Below are 21,691 nucleotides of genomic sequence, written 5' to 3' on the forward strand. Positions count from 1 at the left end.
TTGCCACGCCGGCCGGCCTCGTGCTCGCGAACTGGCGACGGCCGATTCAACACCGGCACGCGGCCGACATCGATCTGAGCCGCTGAGTCGCCGCCTCCAGCCTCGTACTCACGGACGAGGCGCAGCAGCGCCTCGTTGGACCTGGTGCCGTCGGCGGACGGCTGGATCCATCGGTGATGGCGGAGGAGGAGGCGGAGGAGGCGAGGAGGCCATGGCGGCAGTTGATGGGACAGGGAGGTGCTGTCTGTGCCAGGAGTGAATGGGGAGAAAGAAGGAGTGAACCGGTGAGGGGAAGTGGTGAGGACCAAGGCAACGAGTTGTCTCCCGCGCTTCTCCACGCGTGCAACCGTTGCACGTGGGCGTGCAAAATGGCACGACAACGGGACATGCCCGCTGAAAAATGTCGATTCGGGCTTTCCTCCAGACCTATCCCAGAGGTGTTTTGAGAACCGGTGGGTGGGTCACAACGCGAACCACTTACAGGCAACCAAACAGACCGTTTTTTGCGATCCGAGCCAAGGGCTCACAGCCTACCAAAGGCGTCCATAGAGTCTTGCTCCACCGCAGACAGGCTATCGGCCACGCCAAACTCGCAGGTCCAGCTCTCTTCTTCCTTCTCTTGACTGTTTCTCCCGTTTTCTCTCTGGCTCAAATCGGCCAAAAAGCGAGCTGAGAACGAGTGACTATGAACCTTGCTGAATCAAGGCCGCTAGACGGAGAGGCTTGGCACGCTTCAAGGCTAACGCCTAATCCCTGGCTAATTACAGTATGTTGTACATTGCTTAGTTAGATTTATGAATATTAGTCCCATAGTAATTTTAAACTTTTAGGCAGTGTTTCTTAAACGGTATTATTTATATAGTTGGTCCGGTAGTTAATTTTTATTTGTTTAGATGGTATTTTTTCTACTGTGTTATTTATTTACTTGGTCTGGTAGTAATTTTTATTTCTCTTAGCACTATTTTTTGGATGGTGTTATTTATTTAATTTGTCTGGTGGTAAATTTTTATTTGTTTAGGCGTTATTTTTAAGACAGTATTATTTATTTAGTTTTTCTGATGGTAATTTTTATTTGTTTCAGCGGTATTTTTAGATGGTATTATGTCGTGCTGCTTAGTATCTGATGAGTCTGAATATTGTTTTTGGGGATGTGAGAGTTAATGAAATTTGATTTTTAGTATACCGGGTATAACTTATGGGGACTGAGACTTAAGTTATGTCTCAATCAATTGACGTCATCGTTGTTTCGTTTGTAGATGTTTGACCTGGGTTGTCCAGTTGTCCTTGTCGGGCCAGTTTTGTTCAGGTTGTTGGGCCAGTTTTGTTCTCGGGCTTCTTCATAAACAAAAAGCCCAACTTGAAGCGCACGAAATCAACCACTCCTAGATCCCTGTCGAGTGTCGAGTACCAGAAAGCACTGAAAATTTACAAAAATACCCTCACGAGTACAAGAAAACAGACACGAATTAACGCAACCACTCCTAGATTCGTTTCCTTTCTTCCACCTCCAGCTAAACTACAGGAAGGAGAATGAAGGAGCAGATCTGACGGAGGGGAGCTAGTTCTTGAAGAAAATGGAACAATGGATAAAGGGGACGAGGCTTACCATGGTAAATTCTCTTCGATCTGACTTTCTGCCCAAACCCTTTCCCCAAAAATCTTGCCCAAACCTTCATCAGTCGATGATAAGGAACCATCCTTGCTAAAAACCTGATGCATCAACAACAAAGAGGTCAAAAAAGACAGTATTATCTTCTAACTAATAGCTGATTTCATTTGCAACAGATTCGAATTTGGAGGCTGATTTCATAATAGGGACACAGGTAAACAACACAACAATGGCTCCAATTTTTATAAAAGCAAATTTGTATCAAAGATTATATACTGAGTTAAAAATCCAACACTGCATACATTTTCAGATACCAAAGTACCCATACCTGGAAGTTGCAGGAAGCAGTAGCAAGAATTATAACACCTTCTGCCTGAGAAGTTATGCATGTACCTGCAATTTATATTGACTACAAGTTAATATTGACTACATACATCATCCAGTTCGAGTACGTGCATTCAAAATCTGAGCTCATGTAATCTAATAGTTCAGAGTCGATGGGTCGTGAGTATGCAAAATCTTAATGTTCCTCCTGAGCATGGCTCCTTGCCCAAAACATGCAAGCATGTACATATGTCTGACCAAATGAAAGCATGTACATATCCAAAAATATCCTCTACAGGCTACTATGCTCATGATTTAATAATTATACCTCACATTTGCATGTTGTACACTTATTACCAGCAAAATAAATATCATACCCATATATAGATATCTCTCACCAAATGCAAAGCATCTACATATCGACCCAAAATGCATTTGCACTTCTTCATACGGAAAGTATTTGAACATAGCAAAATATACTGAGCCTTACCAGCAACAAGTGATCTAATGTTACTGTGTTAAGAAGCTCCTGACTATAAGTAAAACAAACATTGCTGTGTCCCAACTTGCTGAACACGGAAAGCAAGCCAAAACATGAAAGGCAAAAAATTCGAAAGAAGCCAAAAAATATGATCATGACATAGCTAACCTGACTATTGCATCTTCGTTGTCTAACACGTCCTACATGAGAAGCAGAAAACATCGCTGCAGGTTGCATCCTTTTGCATCGCTGTTATCAAAATTTGTAAAGACGTAATAATAGTTGGTTAGAGCAGGTTGAATCACAAAAACAAATTTGAAAACAAAAAAATAGCAGGTAATAACAAGACAGAGAGGAGAAACTGTCACTAAATTGGAGAGGACAATGTGGAACTCAATTCAAACAAGAAACCAGTTGACGAGGGATCACCTCGCCAATGCCTACGTATTGTAGACTTGGGTTTCGGGAGAGAGCGACGATGGAGATTCCGGGAACGAGATTAGGCACACGACGTATCCAGCTTCGGGTCCCCTCGGTGGAGGATCCCTACGTGCTGCTAGCAATCCACTATATGATGATATGTATGTTTACAGGGTGCCGCCATAAGAGGGACTATGTTGTCTATCTCTATGTCTATATCTTGGCCTCCTTATTTCGGGTGCCCTGGCTAGCTTTATATATGCAACCAGCCTAGGGTTTTACAAGAGTCCTAGTCGACTACTTCTTCGGGTTTCCTTGTTGGGCCTTCTCCATATTTGGTCTTCTCCATATTGGGCCGAGCCAGGTATACTAATAATGGGTACCCGAAGGGTATGCCCATGTCAGTAGCCCCCGAGTTTATAGACCAAATATGGAGCACTTGCCTATAAACTCGGGGGCTACTGACATGGGCATACCCTTCGGGTACCCATTATTAGTATACCTGGCTCGGCCCAATATGGAGAAGACCAAATATGGAGAAGGCCCAACAAGGCAACCCGAAGAAGTAGTCGACTAGGACTCTTGTAAAACCCTAGGCTGGTTGCATATATAAAGCTAGCCAGGACACCCGAAATAAGGAGGCCAAGATATAGACATAGAGATAGACAACATAGTCCCTCTTATGGCGGCACCCTGTAAACATACATATCATCATATAGTGGATTGCTAGCAGCACGTAGGGATCCTCCACCGAGGGGACCCGAAGCTGGGTACGTCGTGTGCCTAATCTCGTTCCCGGAATCTCCATCGTCGCTCTCTCCCGAAACCCAAGTCTACAATACGTAGGCATTGGCGAGGTGATCCCTCGTCACCAGTCACCGCCAGAAGAAAGCAAATTCAGAGCAAATTCAGAAGCAGAATTTGTGGACAGTAGTTTCTATTTCTAGCAAACAAAGTTGTTTACTTCTCGCATTATTTCCAAGACTATATAAGTAGTAGTTTGTTGTGTCATAGTAGTTTTTATTTCTAGCAAAAAAGTTGTTTATTTCTGGCATTAATTGTCAAGACTATATACAAAAGAAGAATAAATTGGAATTATATGACTGTTATTTTTCCATGCAGGAAGAAATTGAAGCTCGCACAGCAAGCTATACTTTGAACAACAACTATGTTAACATGCAGGTTACTTTGATTTACTTTCTGAACTATATATCAAAACATGAATTACAACTCAACTTTGTCAACTTACATATGTTTTAATGAACTTGATGTTTAGACTAAGATACCACCATGGACATATGACTACAACTCAAAGGAAGTTGAACAAGGTGACCTTGAAGATCGCTATGCTGTAAGTTGTTCCATACTGACTTTAGTACATAATTATATGATCATAAAACATTGAAATATGGGATAATGGGATGATAGATGGATTAATGACTTATTTGAAACTAAAAATGCAGATATCCTTATCACAAGGTAATGGTATGTCCTTCACGGAAATGTTGTTGTCTGTCGAAGCACCATCAACATCACAGGTAACAAGCAACATACATAGCGCAGGGAAAATGTTTTTATAAAAAAGTTCTTGGTTGTTTAAACTGACTATTATACTAAAAATATAAATTTGCAGAGCTATTTACAAAGCAATTTCAATGGAATGGAAGAGGGAATGGGTTCAGAGGTAATTAGCTGTGACTACAAATTAGCTGCGGATTATATTTAACTGCGGATTATATTTAACCAAAAATTGAAAAATGTGCAGAACAAGACATTCATGATAACTGGCAGATATGCAAGTTCCCAGTCTACACTCCTAGATGTACAAGAAGAAGATGAAGCTTATGAGCAACCAGTATTTGGCGATGAAGATGAAGAATTAGATGAAGATGAGACAAATATTGGAAATGAAGATTTGCCGAATTATGGTTCAGATAGCTACTACAATTGGCAATTTGATCACAATGAAAATCAGTATAATGATCCAGTACATAATGATCAGCATATTCCAGAGGAAAATAATAGTTTCGACAATGAAACTCACAATAATGAAGATGGTGAAGAAGTAGATATGGACATGCCTGAAGGAGTGGAGAAGCTAACTCAAGAAGATATCCGTATTTTCCTTGAAAATGAAAGTGTTGTTGCAGCATTACAAGCTAGTCAGGAAGTTACTGGGCATCATGCTCCACACTTAAACATGGTATTTAACACTGAAGAGGAAGCCTACAAATTTTACAATGAATATGCTTCAATTTGTGTATTCTCTGTGAAGAAAGAGGGAAACTACAAAGGCAAAAATATTGGAAATGCTATTGGCATGAGAAGAACTTACACATGCAGTAAATTTGGCAAAGTAGTTGCACCTGAGGTAATTGAGGAAAGGAAGAAGAAGAGACAAGAGAGAAACCAATAGAAAGCTGGTTCTGGACCGCCACCTAAAACAAGAAAAAGTAGAAGAAATGTAAATCCTGTTTCAGGTTTCAAAGCCAAAATGGTGGTTACACTAAAAGGAGACAAGTGGGTTGTGACAAACCTAGAGTTGCACCACAACCATGAGTTAAGCCGCCCTGATGAGAGCAAATTCCTGCCATCCCATAGACATATGACCGATCAAGAGAAGCTCTTCATTCGCACTTTCACTTCTGTGAAGCTTCCAGCACGAAAGATAATGGCAATACTCACATACCTGCGAAGAGGAAAGCCAAAGAATGTTCCTTACAACAAGAAATATGTGAGCAATGTCATGACTGCAATCAGATTAGAAGACAACACAAATGATATGATGAAAGTTCTATCTTATTTTAGGCAGAGGCAAGAAGAAGATCCAAGGTTCTACTATAATTTTGATCTTGGAGAAGGGAACAAGGTCAAATGCATATTTTGGTCTGATGGATTTTCTCGACACATGTATGACTTATACGGTGATTGCCTTAGCTTCGACACAACATTCAAGACTAACAAGTATAACCTCCCATTTGCTCCTTTTGTCAGAGTGACAGGACATGGCCACAACTGCCTATTTGCTTGTGCAATAATCAATAATGAACAAGCAAGTACCTTTGAGTGGCTATTCGAGGAATTCCTCATATGTATGGGAGGGAAGCATCCTGCAACAATTATCACAGATCAAGATGCTGCAATGGCAAAAGCAATAAAAGAAGTTTTCAAACAATCTTGTCATAGAAACTGCTTCTTCCATATCAAGAGAAAGTCGGAAGAGAAGTGTGGAGGAAGCTTTAGTAAAATACCAAACCTTCATGCAGATTTCTCTGATATTCTGCGAAACTCACTGACTATAGCTGAATTTGAGCATTTGTGGCCAGAGATGATTTCCAGATACAATGTTGGACACCTGAAATACTTGAAAATTATGTGGGAAAACAGAGAGAAGTTTGTCCCCGTTTACTTCAAGCATAACTTCTTACCTTTCATTCACTCAACTGCTAGAAGTGAGGGAACTAATGCAATCTTCAAAGACAATGTGGGGTCTACATATAGTGTTATCAGCTTCTTGGGTGAGTACCAGAAAATATCTGAAAACATAGAGGAATTGGAAAGAGAACAAGATTCGGTAACAAGGATAACAGAGCCAGACTATTGGGTGCGTAGCGAGATAGAACTTCAAGCTGGTCGCATGTACAACTGGAAAATCTTCTATCGATTCCAAAAACAAATAATGTTCACAACAAAATTGCATGTTCAGGAGGTTCAAAAGTTTGTCAGGTATGAGGTCTACAAGACATCTATGCTACAACTGCAAGATTTCAGGTCCAGAAAATACCTTGTTTCTGTAAACCTACAAGCAGAAGAATTCGCCTGTATATGCTGCAAGTTTGAGAAGGATGGCATAATATGTGCACATATACTGAGGGTCCTCATCCACCTTAACTTGTCAGAGCTTCCTGAAAAGTATTACATCAATAGGTGGAGGCCAAAAGATAGAAAATACATCAGAGATAAGCAGTCCATCCCAATAGATCTAACAACAAGTAACAAACATCTGAGATACTGTGTGCTATCTAGGAAATTTTGCAATATTGCCTCTGAAGGAGCTGTGACTGAAAGGAAATACTTGTTCTTGCTTGATGAAATCAAAAGGATAGAGGACAGACTAGATGAGATGACTCAAGAAGATGAAACTGCGGAATTCCAGAAAAGAGAAAAGGGCAAACAACCATCTGCAACAAGTGAACAGCAATAAACAAGTGAACATCAACATAAAGATGGTTTCCCTGATAACCTACAAGATCCTGATGTTGTTCCTTCGATAGGACGTCCAGAAACTTCTAAATGACAAAGGACATTCATTAAAGAATTGTTGTCGAAAAATCAAATTACATGCAGCCATTGTGGTTCGCATCAACATAACATTGCTACATGTACAATGAGGCACATACCCAAGTCAATGTTTGAGAAAAGTGTCAAAACCAGCAACAAGAAGACAGCGGGTAAAAACAAAACATTAGCTAAAAGAGCAATTATAAAGTATTTCCTATTTTCATAATGTTTACAAACTAATACCTAGAGAATTTTCATTTTGTTGCAGGTAGAGCTGATGTTGATAATACAACAAAGAAGCAAACACAAAAGAGAAACCAGGCGAAGTCAACAGGCAACATGAAGAAGACATCGTCAAAAAGCCAGGGGAAAACATGCCTCTAAAAAACAACTGGAGATTTGTGTGAAAAAGATTCTAGCTATTTATTGATGTTGTGAAATAGATTCTAAACAATGAATCTGAGATACTGGAGCAAATAAATGTAATAGTACTAGTCATACCTGCAAAAAAGCTTCTGCATTTCTTCTCTGAGTCAGATTCTGATATGTCTTCTGCATTTCTTAACAAAAGCTTGTTATACATGTGTTTACTTATGAAAAGTGAAATATGCAGTTGTCATGGTACTTATAGAAAAAAGACAGAAAAGCAAGCAGAGCCTGTTTCCGCATATCCAGAAATAATTCAAACAACAAGATAATGTGAATGCCAAAACATATAAAGCACACCAAGAACATAACTTGTCGTTGCTTAGTAGACGGCACTGATACGTCTCAAACATATCTATAATTTCTTATGTTTCATGCTACTTTTATTACAATACTTGAATGTTTTATACATACTTTACAGCATTATTATACATTTTCTGGCACTAACCTATTAACAAGATGCCGAAGCGCCAGTTGCTGTTTTCTGCTGTTTTTGGTTTCAGAAATCCTAGTAAGGAAATATTCTCGGAATTGGACGAAATCAACGCCCAGGGGCCTATTTTTACACGAAGCTTCCAGAAGACCGAGGGAGGTACGAAGTGGGGCCACGAGGCGCCGACACAATAGGGCGGCGCGGCCTGGGCCCTGGCCGCGCGGCTCTGGTGTGTGGGGCCCTCGTGCCGCCACTTGACCTACCCTTCCGCCTACAAATAGCCTTCGTCGCGAAACCCCCTGTACCGAGAGACACGATACGGAAAACCTTCCAGAGACGCCGCCGTCGCGAATCCCATCTCGGGGGATTCAGGAGATCGCCTCCGGCACCCTGTCGGAGAGGGGAATCATCACCGGAGGGGCTCTACATCATCATGCCCGCCTCCGGATTGATGCGTGAGTAGTTCATCCTTGGACTATGGGTCCATAGCAGTAGCTAGATGGTTGTCTTCTCCGCTTGTGCTATCATTGTTTAGATCTTGTGAGCTAGCTAACATGATCAAGATCATCTATTTGTAATGCTACATGTTGTGTTTGGCGGGATCCGATGAATATAGAATATTATGTTAAGTTGATTATCAATCTATCATATATGTGTTGTTTATGTTCTTGCATGCTCTCCGTTGCTAGTAGAGGCTCTGGCCAAGTTGATACTTGGAACTCCAAGAGGGAGTAATTATGCTCGATAGTGGGTTCATTCCTCCATTGAATCTGGGATCGTGACAATAGGTTCTAAGGTTGTGGATGTGCTGTTGCTACTAGGGATAAAACATAAATGCTTTGTCTAAGGATATTTGTGTTGATTAGATTACGCACCATACTTAATGCAATTATCTGTTGTTTACAACTTAATACTGGAAGGGGTTCGGATGATAACCTGAAGGTGGATTATTTAGTCATAGATGCATGCTGGATAGCGGTCTATGTACTTTGTCGTAATGCCCTGATTAAATCACATAGTAATCATCATTGATATGTATTGAATCTTTATTTGTCAATTGCCCGCCTGTAATTTGTTCACCCAACATGTTAGTTATCTTATTGGAGAGACACCTCTAGTGAACTGTGGACCCCGGTCCATTCTTTTACATCTGAATACATTCTACTGTTTTTACTGTTCTTTGCAAACAAACACCATCTTCCACTCGATACGCTTAATCCGTTGTTTTCAGCAAGCCGATGAGATTGACAACCTCACTGTTACGTTGGGGAAAAGTACTTTGATTGTGTTGTGCAGGTTCCACGTTGGCGCCGGTTTCACTGGTGTTGCGCCACACTACATTCCTCCACCAACAACCTTCACGTGCTTCTTGGCTCCTACTGGTTCGATAACCTTGGTTTCATACTGAGGGAAACTTGCTGCTGTGCGCATCACACCTTCCTCTTGGGGTTCCCAACGGACGTGTACATTTACGCGCATCAAGCCATTTTTCTGGCGCCGTTGCCGGGGAGATCAAGACACGCTGCAAGGGGAGTCTCCACTTCCAATCTCTTTACTTTGTTTTTGTCTTGCTTTACTTTACTTTATTTACTGTCTTGTTTGCTTCATATTAAAAACACAAAAAAATTAGTTACTTTACTTATTGTCTTATTTACTAGCTCTATATCAAAACACAAAAAAATTAGTTACTTGCATTTATTTTATTATCATGACTAGTCCTGTAGTTGTTGCTCTATCACCTGAGGAATCGATCTTTACTTTTAAACAAGGGGGTGAGGAGAGTTTTGAGGAAGCTTGGTCTAGAATTTTTGATTCTTATAGTAGAACTGAACCTAAAATGCCTCTAAGTTTACTTCTTAGTAACTTTTATTTTGGGCTTATTTTCGTTATAGATATGCCTTAGATGCTGTAGTGGGAGGAGATTTCCTTCATTGTGATGGAGATCAAGCTTTTAATGCCGTGAAAAAATTGGTCACATCATCTAGCTCAGCTAGTAACTTTGATTCATCTCTTGCTAGCATTCTTAATAGATTAAACACTCTCGAAACGAATATATCTTGTTTAAAGGAAGGGTACAACCATATTCGCGAATTTTATGATTATGTTCCATTAAGCTTTGAACCTTCAATGTGGGTGCCTACTATAAAAGTTACCATTTGTGGTGAAATTTTTTATTGCCGCTGTGATATTATGTCTGAGTTCTGCCTTATGCCTAAAAGCATTTATGAATCTTTGACACTTTGGGAACTTACTGAAGGAGGAGAAGGAATAACTCTTACTGATAATTCTGTTATAATTCCTAAGGGAATAGCTGAAGGTGTTTTCACAACCTTTCTTGGAAGAACGTCCACTGATTATCTTGTTGTTGAATGTGTAGGGACAGGACAAATCACGCTTGGAAGATCCCTGCTGAAACTCATGGGAGCAATCATAGATATGGGGAAAGGCACTCTAAATTTTACCTCTACACCTGGATGCGGTCATGTATTCCCTAAACCAAAGAGTAAGAAGAGTAGGCTCAAGGTGATGTGGTCTAAGACCCCGATTGTGGCCCGATCTCGCGAAGGACCCAAGGAATCAAGGGGAAAGAGGGGGAAGAGGCGGAAGAACACTAAGAACACGAAGAACACACGAAGAACCACGCACACCAACCCGATACAATCGATGCTTACCCCCACGGCTCGATGGACCGTGCCAATAGAATCCGCCCGGAAGAGACTCGAGGTAGAATTCCGAGAGGAGAGACCGGTGAGGAGGACGAATCAAGGAGTGGGAGAGAGAGTGTAAACACTAGAATCTCTCACTACCAAATCCATACATCCACAAGGGTTGCCTTGATTACAGAGGGATGATACCCAAGGGAGACTAAGCTCAAAGTTAGGTTTGAGTTCTAAACAAGTCTGAAAAACAAAGGAGGGGGTCCAGCTACTTAAATAGGCAAGCACAGCCAGCAAGGGCGAACAGGTACGCGAATGGATAAGTCAAGGCAGTTTGGTGGGGTATTCCCGTCGGATCCGGTTGTGCGTCCGGTCAGACCGGGCCTGTGACCGGGCTGTCCGGTCAGGGGTCCGGTCTGACCGGGCCTGTGACCGGGCTGTCCGGTCACGGATCCGGTCGACCGATCGCCAACCGGGAATCTGCGAAGAATCCGGTCTTGGGTCCGGTCGTCGTCCGGTACGAGGGAGCTGGCCCGGTTTGCGCCCGGTTGACCGGGCCTGTGGCCGGGGCGTCCGGTCGTGGGTCCGGTCCGACCGGGTCCTGGACCGGCCAGCGTCCTTTTCTTCCTTGGCGCTCTTCGGGCGACGTCGGCTTCAGCATCATGTTCATCTCCAGGTTCCGCTGCTCCTCTCCTTCCCTTGACCATGGTGTCTCGTCCTCTCCGGGGTCTTGGTGCGCCTTGTACCTAATGACACATAGCACGTCGGCATGAGGTAGCAATCCATTCAAAGGGGTATCAAGGTCAAGGGTGGTGAGGAGCGAGTTCACCTTGTCATGTATCGCTTTGGCTCGAGCCCTTGTCATTGGTCCGCTTGGGGGACTTGTTGGTCTTGGTGAGGAGGTGTCCGAAGGCCACCCCGCATCATCTCCCCCCCCCCTTGGGAGAGAGTCGTCCTCGACTCTTGTTCCTCCTCATCTCCATGATAGGGTGAGAGATCCGAGATGTTGAAAGTGTTGCTCACCAAGTACTTGGATGTTGGTATGTCGATGACGTAGGCGTTGTTGTTGATGCGCTTGAGGACCTTGAAAGGACCATCTCCTCTTGGCTTGAGCTTGGAGTTGCGTTCTTGCGGAAACCTTTCTTTCCTTAGGTGGATCCAAACGAGGTCTCCTTCTTCAAACACGCGTTCCTTTTTCTTGGCATTGAGGCGGTTAGCTTGGCGAAGAACATGCTCTTGTATGGTTGCTCTTGTCTCTTCATGTAGTTTCTTCATGGCGGTGGTACGCTCGTCGAAGTCCATGTTCGTTCTTTCATGAAGAGGTAGTGGGAGGATGTCGAGTGCCGTTGGAGGTTCGAATCCGTAGACGATCATGAAGGGGCTCCTTGAGGTTGTGGAGTGCTTGGCTCGATTGTAGGCGAACTCCGCGTGGGGTAGGCAATCTTCCCATGACTTCAAATTTGTCTTCACAAGTGTGCGGAGGAGTGTTGAGAGGCTTCGATTGACCACTTCGGTTTGTCCATCGGTTTGCGGGTGCGAGGATGATGAGAACAAGAGCTTCACTCCAAACTTCGCCATGAGCGACTTCCATAGGTAACTCATGAACTTGACGTCTCGATCCGACACAATGCTTGCCGGTATTCCGTGTAGGCGAACCACTTCCCTGAAAAACAACGAAGCAATGTGTGAAGCATCATCGCTCTTATGACATGGTATGAAATGAGCCATTTTAGAGAACCTATCCACTACCACAAATATTGAGTCATGACCATGTTTTATGCGTGGTAAGCCAAGTACAAAGTCCATGCTTATGTCCGACCAAGGTGCATATGGAATGGGTAAAGGCATGTAAAGACCATAGGGATTGGAAGTAGACTTAGCTTGTAAGCATGTTGTACACCGGCGGCAAAGGCGTTCCACGTCGCGGTACATTCTTGGCCAATAGTAGTGGGTTGATAGCATGGCATATGTCTTCTCTCGTCCAAAGTGACCCATGAGACCACCTCCATGTGACTCTTGCAAAAGCAACTTACGAAGAGAAGACTCGGGAATGCAAATCTTGTTAGCTTTAAACAAGTAGCCATCATGCAAATAGAAATCATCAAATACGCGGTCAACGGAACACTTGGCAAAGATTGGTCCAAAGAAAACGTCGGAAGGGTAAAGTTCTTTGATCTCCTCAAGACCCAAAATGTGAAACTCCAAGCGGGTGAGTAGAAGAGTAATCTTGCGGGAAAGTGCATCCGCAACCACATTTTCCTTGCCCTTTTTGTATTTGATAACATAAGGGAAGGACTCTATGAACTCAACCCACTTAGCATGTCTCTTGTTCAAATTGTGTTGACTTTTCAAATACTTCAAGGACTCATGATCCGAATGGATAACAAACTATTTTGGCCAAAGGTAATGTTGCCAAACTTCAAGAACACGAACCAAAGCATAAAGCTCCTTGTCATATATAGGATAGTTGAGGCGTGCGCCATCCAACTTCTCGCTATAGTATGCCACGGGTTTTCCATTTTGCATGAGAACACCACCGATTCCAAGGCCACTCGCGTCGCATTCTATCTCAAATGTTTTAGCAAAATCGGGAAGGGCAAGTAGTGGTGCTTCGGTGAGTCTCTTTTTCAATTCATCAAAAGCTTTTTGTTGTGCTTTGCCCCAAACAAACGGAACATTCTTTTTTGTAAGCTCGTTTAAAGGGCAAGCAATGGTGCTGAAATCTTTCACAAAGCGGCGGTAAAATCCGGCAAGTCCATGGAAACTTCGAACTTGACCAACATTTGTGGGAGTGGGCCAATTGTGGATGGCCTCAACTTTGGAAGAATCAACTTCAATCCTGTTGGCGGAAACCACAAAACCAAGAAAAACCAATTTGTTTTGAGCGAAATGGCATTTCGGAAGGTTGGCAAAGAGCTTCTCGTGGCGCAAGATGCATAAGACTTCTCTCACATGTTGGACATGGTCCTCGAGATTTTTGCTATAGATGAGGATATCATCAAAGTAAACAACCACGCTCTTGCCAATAAGAGGTCGCAAAATGTGATTCATAAGACGCATGAAAGTCGAAGGAGCATTGGAAAGACCAAATGGCATGACGAGCCATTCATAGAGACCAAGCTTGGTCTTGAATGCCGTCTTCCATTCATCACCAATTGCCATGCGAATTTGGTGGTAGCCACTACGCAAATCAATCTTAGAGAAAATGGTGGCACCACTCAATTCATCAAGCATGTCATCTAAACGCGGAATGGGATGGCGATAACGGACGGTAATGGCATTGATAGGGCGGCAATCCATACACATCCGTTGCGTCTCATCCGGTTTAGGCACAAGAATGACGGGAACGGCACAAGGGCTAAGGCTTTCTCGGACGTACCCTTTAGCGAGGAGGTCTTGTATTTGGCGTTGGATCTCCTTGGTATCTTCGGGGTTGGTGCGGTAAGCGGCGCGGTTTGGTAGGGGAGCGCCGGGTATGAGGTCGATGCGATGCTCGATGCCCCGAAGCGGTGGTAGTCCATGAGGTAGCTCGTCGGGGAAGACGTCTTGGAACTCCTTCAAAAGAGACAACAAAGACGAAGGAATGTTGGTTAAGTCGTTAGTCTCCGACGAGAGGCCCTTGCAAATGAGCACGTAGTGTGTGGTGGTGGATGGGTTGTCTTTCACTTCTCTCCACTCGCTTTTGGTGGCTAGGAGGACACTCTTTCTCTCACTCATATGTGGGTGGTGGCGCTCACTCTCTTTTTGGTGGGTAGCTCCCTCTCCTCTCAACTCACTATGGTGGGTGTTGTGTTGTGCCCTCGCTAAAGCCTTCGCATTGTCGGCGATGATTTGGCTAGGAGTCATTGGGCGAAGCTCAAACTTCTTGTCCTTGACCTTGAAGGTGTATGCATTGGAGTAACCATCATGTATGGCCTTCTTGTCAAATTGCCATGGGCGGCCAAGCAACATGTGGCACACGGTCATAGGCACCACGTCACACTCGACGGTGTCTTCATAGGGTCCTATCTTGAAGTTGACGGTGACGGTGTGTTGAATCTTGACATTGCCCTTGTCACTCAACCATTGGACATGGTATGGATGAGGATGTTTGCGAAGCGTGAGGTTGAGCTTCTCACATAACTCGGTGCTTGCCAAGTTGTGGCAACTCCCACCATCGATGATGACCTTGATGGACTTGCCACCAATGCCGGCACGCGTTTGGAAGATGTTGCATCTTTGGTCTTCCATAGCTTGGGGTTGAGTGGTGAGCACTCGAGTGACCACAAGAGAAGGGCTTGGATCATGTGTGCATAAGAGAGGGTCTTCTCCACTTTCTTCATCATAGTCTTCCTCATTAGCAATGGCGGCTTGCACTAGGGCTTCATATTCACCTTCACTTAGCGTCTCTATGTCACCATTTTCCATAGTGATCATGACCTTGGTGTTCTTGCACTCAAAGGATTTGTGGCCTTGAGTACCACACTTGAAACAAGTGACATTGGAGGGTCCCGTAGAGGCTTTGGAGGAGGCGGTGGACGACACCGTTTGCTTCATGCGGCTTTGTATAGAAGGTTGCTTGGAAGGTGTAGAGGATGTGGTTGGCTTGCCACTTGTTGTAGGAGTTGATGTAGCAAGCTTGGAGGCGAAGTATTGCTTGGACTTCGAGTACTTGATGTCCTCATTCACTTGACGCTCGGCCTTGGAAGCTTGGTGAACTAACTCAACCATGTTGGAGTATTGTTGGAACTCCACAATCCTCTTGATGGGGTAGTTGAGGCCATTGAAGAACCTCGCAATGGTTTGGTTCTCGGACTCTTGGATGTTTGCTCGCATCATAGTCAACTCCATTTCCTTGAAGAATTCCTCAACGGTCTTGGTGCCTTGCTTCAACTTTTGTAGCTTGTTGAAGAGATCGGTCTTGTAGTGTGTAGGGACAAAGCGGGCTTGCATCTCCTCCTTCATGTCTTCCCAAGTATCAATTGGAGGATCACCCTTTTCTTCCCTAAGAGTGACAACTTGTTCCCACCAAGTGTTGGCATAGTCTTCAAACTCGAGGGAGGCCATGGCTACTTTCTTGGCACCGGAGTAGTTGTGGATGCGGAAGATCTTGTCAACCTTGAGTGCCCATGAGAGGTAGGCCTCGGCATCGTCTTCACCCTTGAACTTGGGCATGTTGAACTTGAGCTTTCCATACATATTCTCTTCATCTTCCATTTTCCTTCGGCGAGGACGGATGCCTTCATCTCTTGCGACTTGAGGTGGTAGAGGAGGTCTTCCACGACCAACCATAGCATTGGGTTGGCGTTGGAGGTGAACACTAGCTTCACTTGGCTCATGTTGAGGATGTTGTTGCGGATCTTGACGAGGTTGTTGACGTTGTCCAATGTTGGCTCTCTCATCTTGATCTTGTTGAGGTTGTCCTCGGCCCCTTTGGTCATGGCGAGGATGGTTCCGGAGGTCACGCCTTGGTGGATCTTGATGACCTTGGTCTTGAGCATCCACATGGGCTTGACGATGAGGTGCCGGGTCTATGTTGTGGAGGACGTTGTCTTGGGGTTGGTCGTCATGCCCATGGTGGGCATGGCGAGCCGCTTGATGACGATCTTGGTGAAGAGCTTGTTCTTGTTGCGGACGTTCATGAGGACGAGCATGGCGATGGAACTCTCCGCGCCTTGAGTTGGAGCGAGAATCATCATGACGAGCGTGCGGTCGATGAGAGCGATGATGATCTCCATGCCTTGAGTCGGAGCTTGAGGACGAATGGTGATCATGGGAGTAGTCATCACGTGAGGTAGTCGATGACGATGAGGAAGTAGAGCGATGTCGATGTCGGCGTCCCAAGTTGTTGATGGCGCGCTCGAGGCTATCCATGCGCCGCTCCATGTTTGCATCATTGGCCGTCACTTGGTCATGCAAGTTGTCCGTAGCTTCGCGAAGAAGAATCATATCTTGGTTCACTTGGCCGAAGTTGTGAGCCACTTCTTCATATTGTTCATCGATGCGTGTCTCGAACAAGTGGAGTTGGTCCTTGAACTCTTGGCGTTGCACCCATAGGTTGTGTTGGGTGGCCAACCTTTCAGAAGGGTGTAGGACCTCATCCTCCTTTGCTTGGTCTCCGTGCCTATCCATGATCACAAGACAAGAACTATGTTGTGGATGTTAGTGGAAGGAGACTACCTCACACTCTTACCGTGGTAAGATAGTATTGAGGCAATCAACCAAGTCGAAAGTAAGACCAATTGTATCGGGACACACACAAAGGCACACGCAAAAGCTAGCAAATATGGTGGTAGGAGTGGATGGTGGAAAGCCAAAAGACGAAATCCAAAATCGAGTATGTTGTTAAGAGTGGGTAAGGTCCAAAAATCCAAGTGTCAAAGTGGTGATCACTATAAACACGGAAAAATGTGGAACTCACACACGGGATGAACGGGGTTAGTGCAACCAAGGAACGAGCGGAAAAAGGAAAAACCCAAAACGAGGGTGCTCAATGTCACACTAACGCAAGAAGAGATCGAAGCTAGGTTGCATAGAGTAGAAACACCAAGATTCGCACGAGGTCTCTCTTCTCTATCTCTCTTGCTTGCACTCTTTTTGTATCGGTGGCACTTTGCACTTTGCTTTTTCTCTTTCTTTTTTTTTTACTAGCACACTATGCTCTTACTCTTTTGCTGGCCACTCACGAGCTCCACTTATGAGCTGTACTCACACAACGCACACCCTCGCGGTCGGGACCTCGTGCGATGTTTCGCAACACTCGAAAGCTTCGCTCGTGGGATAGATCGCAAAAAGAAGAGGGCTACAAGGGTTACTGCAAGTTATACCTGCGATGGTGGAGATGATGGTGGTGGTGGTGGTCGGCGGTGGTGTTAGTCGATGTCGAAGACGAGGAGCCCGGTCGCTGGTCCGGTTGGACCGGAGTTGGCGCCGGCGTGTCCGGTCTGTGGGCCGGTCGGACCGGTCTCTGGGCCGGCTGTCCGGTTTGCGGCCGGTTGGCCGGGTTCTGCGCCGGACGGTCCGGTCTGGGGGCCGGTTGATCGGGTTCTCAACCGGGCTGCACGATTTGGAGCTTTCTCTCTCCTGTTCTTCCCCAAACCAAAACCAAATCGACCAAAACGAAGGGAAACGGTGGAATTGGAGGCTAAAAGTTGGGGAAATAGTAGATCAAGCACAACAACACCAGATCCACGGAGCAAAACCACTCAAAACTCAACCAAATCACAGATCCGTCCAAAGGCAATTTAGGGCTATTTTTTGGAAAATTTTCTAGAAACGAAATTGGGTGGGTGGAGGGTCAAATCCGCGGAAACCAAAGGCTGCTGATACCATATGATGTGGTCTAAGACCCCGATTGTGGCCCGATCTCGCGAATGACCCAAGGAATCAAGGGGAAAGAGGGGGAAGAGGCGGAAGAACACTAAGAACATGAAGAACACACGAAGAACCACGCACACCAACCCGATACAATCGATGCTTACCCCCACGGCTCGATGGACCGTGCCAATAGAATCCGCCCGGAAGAGACTCGAGGTAGAATTCCGAGAGGAGAGACCGGTGAGGAGGACGAATCAAGGAGTGGGAGAGAGAGTGTAAACACTAGAATCTCTCACTACCAAATCCATACATCCACAAGGGTTGCCTTGATTACAGAGGGATGATACCCAAGGGAGACTAAGCTCAAAGTTAGGTTTGAGTTCTAAACAAGTCTGAAAAACAAAGGAGGGGGTCCAGCTACTTAAATAGGCAAGCACAGCTAGCAAGGGCGAACAGGTACGCGAATGGATAAGTCAAGGCAGTTTGGTGGGGTATTCCCGTCGGATCCGGTTGTGCGTCCGGTCAGACCGGGCCTGTGACCGGGCTGTCCGGTCAGGGGTCCGGTCTGACCGGGCCTGTGACCGGGCTGTCCGGTCACGGATCCGGTCGACCGATCGCCAACCGGGAATCTGCGAAGAATCCGGTCTTGGGTCCGGTCGTCGTCCGGTACGAGGGAGCTGGCCCGGTTTGCGCCCGGTTGACCGGGCCTGTGGCCGGGGCGTCCGGTCGTGGGTCCGGTCCGACCGGGTCCTGGACCGGCCAGCGTCCTTTTCTTCCTTGGTGCTCTTCGGGCGACGTCGGCTTCAGCATCATGTTCATCTCCAGGTTCCGCTGCTCCTCTCCTTCCCTTGACCATGGTGTCTCGTCCTCTCCGGGGTCTTGGTGCGCCTTGTACCTAATGACACATAGCACGTCGGCATGAGGTAGCAATCCATTCAAAGGGGTATCAAGGTCAAGGGTGGTGAGGAGCGAGTTCACCTTGTCATGTATCGCTTTGGCTCGAGCCCTTGTCATTGGTCCGCTTGGGGGACTTGTTGGTCTTGGTGAGGAGGTGTCCGAAGGCCACCCCGCATCACAAGGCCTCTGGTAAGAATGTTAATGCTTCATCTCTTGATGTTACTTGATTTGCACTTTCTGCACCTAGCTGAAAGGCGTTAAAGAAAAGCATTTCTTGGGAGATAACCCATGTTTTATTTTATTTACTGTATTGTTGAGTCTTGGAAGTTGTTTACTACTGTAGCAACCTCTCCTTATCATGTTTTTGTGCCAAGTAAAGTTTCTATGTTAAAGTTGATGATAGATTTGGATCGCTGCGCAGAAACAACATTGCTGTCTGTCACAAATTCTCGCAGAACTCTCTGTAAAAAAATCGAAAAATATGCAAATTTACGAGCGTGATCCTCATATATGTACGCAACTTTTATTATTTTTGACTTTTTCCATTTGAGCAAGTTAAGTGCCCCTGCCAGATTCATCTTTACGGACTGTTCTGTTTTTGACAGATTCTGTCTTTTATTTCGCATTGCCGTTTTTGCTATGTTGAATGAGTTTCTTTGTTCCATTAACTTGCAGAAGCTTTGTGCAATGTCCAGAAGTGTTAAGAATGATTGTGTCACCTCTGAATATGTGAATTTTGGTTATGCACTAACCCTCTAATGAGTTTGCTTGAAGTTTGTGTGAAGGAAGTTTTCAAGGGTCAAGAGAAGATGATGATATACTATGATCAAGAAGAGTGAAAGGTCTAAGCTTGGGGATGCCCCGGTGGTTCATCCCTGCATATTTTAAGAAGACTTAAGCATCTAAGCTTGGGGATGCCCAAGGCATCCCCTTCTTCATCGACAACATTATCAGGTCACTTCTAGTGAAACTATATTTTTATTCCGTCACATCTTATGTTCTTTACTTGGAGCGTCGGTTTGCTTTTATTTTTTGTTTTGTTTTGAATAAAGTTGGATCCCACCATTCTTATATTGGAGATATTACGCTCTGCTTTTTCTTATGGAACACTTGTGTTCTTAATTGTGCTTTAATATTCATGGCGAAGGCTGAAATTGCTTCGTTAAATTGCTATTTGGTTGGAATCAGAAAATGCTGCATATGGTTTGGTGACTTGGCAATTGTTTGAGCTCTCATAGATCATGTTTAAGCTCTTGCATCATGTAGTTTAATCTATTAATGAAGAACTACCGTAGAGCTTGTTAATATTTCCTTACTAGGATTTCTGAAACCAAAAACAGCAGAAAACAGCAACTGGCGCTTCGGCATCTTGTTAATAGGTTAGTGCCGGAAAATGTATAATAATGATGTAATGTATGTATAAAACATTCAAGTATTGTCATAAAAGTAGCATGGAACATAAGAAATTATAGATACGTTTGAGACGTATCAAGCATCCCCAAGCTTAGTTCCTACTCGTCCTCGAGTAGGTAAACGATAACACAAATAATTTCTGAAGTGACATGCTACCAACATAATCTTAATCAACATTATTGTAAAGCATATGAGATGAATGGAGTGATCTGAACAAAAGATTGCTAACAAAGATAATGACTAAACAAATGAATCATATAGCAAAACTTTTCATGAATAGTACTTTCAAGACAAGTATCAACAAGACTTGCATAAGAGCTAACTCATAAGCAATAAATTCTTAGTAGAATGCATTGAAGCAGCACAAAGGATGATTAAGTTTCAGCAATTGCTTTCAACTTGTAACTTGTATATCTCATGGATATTTGTCAACATAGAGTAATATAACAAGTGCAATAAGTAAACATGTAAGTATCAATACACAAAGTTAACACAAGTATTTGCTTCTAAGATAGAAAGAAGTAGGTAAACCGACTCAACATAAAGTAAAAGAATGGCCCTTCGCAGAGGGAAGCATGGATTACTATTTTTGTGCTAGAGCTTTTGTTTTGAAAACATAGAAACAATTTTGTCAACGGTAGTAATAATTCATATGTGCTATGTATAATACTTCCTACAGGTTGAAAGTCTCATGCATAGAGTACTAATAGTGCTCGCACCTTGTCCTAATCAGCTCGGAAAACACGGATTATCATTGCATAACATATGTTTCAACCAAGTGTCACAAAGGGGTACCTCTATGCCGCATGTACAAAGGTCTAAGGAGAAAGCACGCATTGGATTTCTCGCTTTTGATTATTCTCAACTTAGACATCCATACCGGGACAACATAGACAACAGATAATGGACTCCTCTTTTAATGCTTAAGCATTCAACAACAAATAATATTCTCATAAGAGATTGAGGTTGTATGTCCAAACTGAAACTTCCACCATGATACATGGCTTTAGTTGGCTGCCCAATGTTCTTCTCTAACATATGCATACTCAAACCATTTGATCATGAAATCGCACTTACTTCAGACAAGACGAACATGCATAGCATCTCACATGATATCCAAAAAAGGAAAAAAGTTGGTGGCGTCCCCAGAAACATGGTTACCGCTCAACAAGCAACTTATAAGAACTAAGACACATAACTACATATTCATCACCACAATAGTTTTTAAGCTATTTGTCCCATGAGCTATATATTGCAAAGATAAAGGAATGAAATTTTAAAGGTAGCACTCAAGTAATTTACTTTGGAATGGCAGAAAAATACCACATAGTAGGTAGATATGGTGGACACAAATGGCATGGGTTTTGGCTCAAGGTGTTTGGATGCACAAGAAGCATTTCCTCTCAGTACAAGGTTTGGGCTAGCAAGGTTGTTTGAAGCAAACACAAGTATGA

At 44.1% G+C, this 21,691-nt stretch overlaps 1 pseudogene; it reads left to right on the forward strand.

The window, feature by feature from the left end:
• The first annotated feature begins 5,328 nt into the window (after window positions 1-5,328).
• LOC127303321 (protein FAR1-RELATED SEQUENCE 5-like) overlaps window positions 5,329-21,691 on the forward strand; it is a 37,158-nt pseudogene continuing 20,795 nt past the window's right edge.

Source organism: Lolium perenne, chromosome 5, assembly GCF_019359855.2.
Source record: "Lolium perenne isolate Kyuss_39 chromosome 5, Kyuss_2.0, whole genome shotgun sequence".
NCBI classification, from domain to species: domain Eukaryota; kingdom Viridiplantae; phylum Streptophyta; class Magnoliopsida; order Poales; family Poaceae; genus Lolium; species Lolium perenne.